The following is a 2,606-nucleotide window of genomic DNA, read 5'->3' on the forward strand; positions in this document are numbered from 1 at the left end:
CGGAGGACGTGACCACCGGGTCATAAATAAAAGAGTCAGCAGCTGACCGGTCATTACTGAGCATTAATAATCCCAAATCCCGTCACACTCAGCGTAACCGACTCCGTCATGTGACCTGAATGGTGGGGGGGGGGGGGCTGATGTCTGCCTCTGTGTGGGGGTGCTCATGACCCCCTCTTATATCAGTACAATTCCTAAAATATTGGGACGGCTGCAAATGTGTCTGTATTTATTTAATCGCTGCAAGACATTCCAAAAGGTTTTGACCTCTGTGCTACCACCCATCCCTCTAACCAACATTCTTATGTCGTGTAATATACACACTATGTGGACAAAAGTATTGGGACGCCCTTCTTATGCCTGAATTCACATGCTTCAACCACAACAGTCACAAACAGATGTAATAAATCAACCATATAAAAAATGACCTTGCAGCAACAGTCCTACACTGAGCCCAACTCTGGGATGAACCGGAACACTGACTGAACAGGCACAAATTCCCATACACAGACTCCAAAGTCTTGTGAGATCACACAGAGAGTCGCTCTGTTTTAATACAGTTTGTCCGACAAGCTCATGGTCAGGCGTCCAAATACTTTTGACCATATAGTGTTTATTAAATATATTATTTATATTATTATTATTATTTGATTAAGACGTGAGTTGGTGTTTCGGTTTGGTCAATAAAGTAATAAAAGGTACCACCGTGTTCCAAACTCAGCAGCACCCTCAGCTATCGAGCCCCATGTTGCCCCTCAAGCTCTCAAACGTATTGCCATGTTATGTGTGTTAAGGTACTGGACTAGTAATCAGAAGGTTGCTGGTTTAAGCCCCACCACCACCAAGTCGCCAAGTCGCTGTTGGGCCCCTGAGTGAGGCCCTTAACCCGCGATTGCTCAAATTGCGTTCAATGATAATTGTACGTCTGTTTTTCCTGAACGCTGAAAATGTAAACGTGTGTGTGAGTATGAGTGTGTGTGTGTATGAGTGTGTATGTGAGTGTGTATGTGAGTGTGTGTGTGTGTGTGTGTGTGTGTGTGTGTGTGAGTGTGTGTGTGTGTGTGTGTATGTGTGTGTGAGTGTGTGTGTGTGTGTGTATGTGTGTGTGAGTGTGTGTGTGTGTGTGTTACACTGTCTGCTGCTGATGTATGAGTGCAGGAGTCTCTCTCTCTCTCTCCTGTACAGTAGGGCGTGGCTCCGTGTTTGTATATTTCGCTGGTGTTTATGTTTATTTTTTTTATAAATCGACATTTATTTGCTGTTATATATTTATTAAAGTGATTTTATTTGTATTTTATTTATTTTTCTGTGGGTTTGATGCTTTAATTAAACACATTCGAGCTGCTGGAGTGAATCCGTGTGTGTGCAGTTTTATTATTTTGCAGGTCTGAGGGCCGGAGGGGAAACTCGGGCGACTCGGAGGATTTTATTAGTCTGTCTGAACCCAAATTTACGACCCGGCCTTTTCATCTGGCGGCGCATTCTCTCGCCCTTCTGTCTCTTCCTCTGTGCGGCTCTCTCACGCCTCTCCTTTTCCCCCGTTCTCACACTCACACGCGAACACACCTTCACAATAAAACTCTATAGGTGGACATTTTCATTCTCATCACCTGAGCGCCGTACAAAGCGGTGCTGTATGGTTTGGTTTGGTTTGTTTTTCTGCACACACACACACACACATGAAGAGGTACCGTACACCCCCCGCCCTAAATCAGTGGGAACCGCTCGTCCCTCCGAGCTACACACCTGGATGCGGCCATTCAGCCACACCCAACACGTACACGCACTCGCACACACTCGCAGTCAGGACCTGAAATTATCGCTTCAGACGAGCAAGATCCATAAAGGTTTTAACGAGGGGGGGGGCTAGGTCTGGGATAAACCAGAACCATACAGTCCAGTTCACAGCCAACACCAGTGGAAGTACTGGGAAACCTTACTGGTCATGACAAGGCTCAGTATTATAGAAATATGAATAAATAAAAATAATATAAACACAGAGTTTCTTACTCTGACTTTGACGTTTATTTGATGTCAGACAGGATGAAGCTGAGATATTTCATCTTTTATCTGCTCAACTTCATTTAATTTATTAATAAACATCCATTCCTGCATTTCAGACCTGCAACACATTCCAAAAAAAGTTGGGACGGTAAAGCATTTACCACTTTGTAAGACGGACAAGTTAAAAGACGTTTCAGCATCGAGGACGCCGAGCGATGACGTGTTTCTGTTATTTTGTCCCGTTCTTTCTGCGAACATGTCTTAACGTGTGAAACAGTTCTGGGTTCAAAATTCTCCTCACGTCCTCAATCGGGGACAGAGCAGGACTGCAGGCAGGACGCTCCAGCACCCGTACTTTACACACTGAAATCCATTCAGATTACACAAATGGTTTAATGATATTCTGCACTGTAGAGCGAGAAATTTGCAAATCCTTTTTAATAGTTGCTATGAGGAGCGTTGTTTTTAAACATTTCAATCATTTTCTCACACATTTGTGGACAAACTGGATCCTCTGATCATCTTTACTCATCAGAGACTCTGAAGCCTTTCATAGATGCTGCTTTTGTACCAAACCATGATGACATCACCTGTTTGAAATC

The sequence above is a fragment of the Trichomycterus rosablanca genome, chromosome 8 (genome assembly GCF_030014385.1).
Source record: "Trichomycterus rosablanca isolate fTriRos1 chromosome 8, fTriRos1.hap1, whole genome shotgun sequence".
Lineage (NCBI taxonomy): Eukaryota > Metazoa > Chordata > Actinopteri > Siluriformes > Trichomycteridae > Trichomycterus > Trichomycterus rosablanca.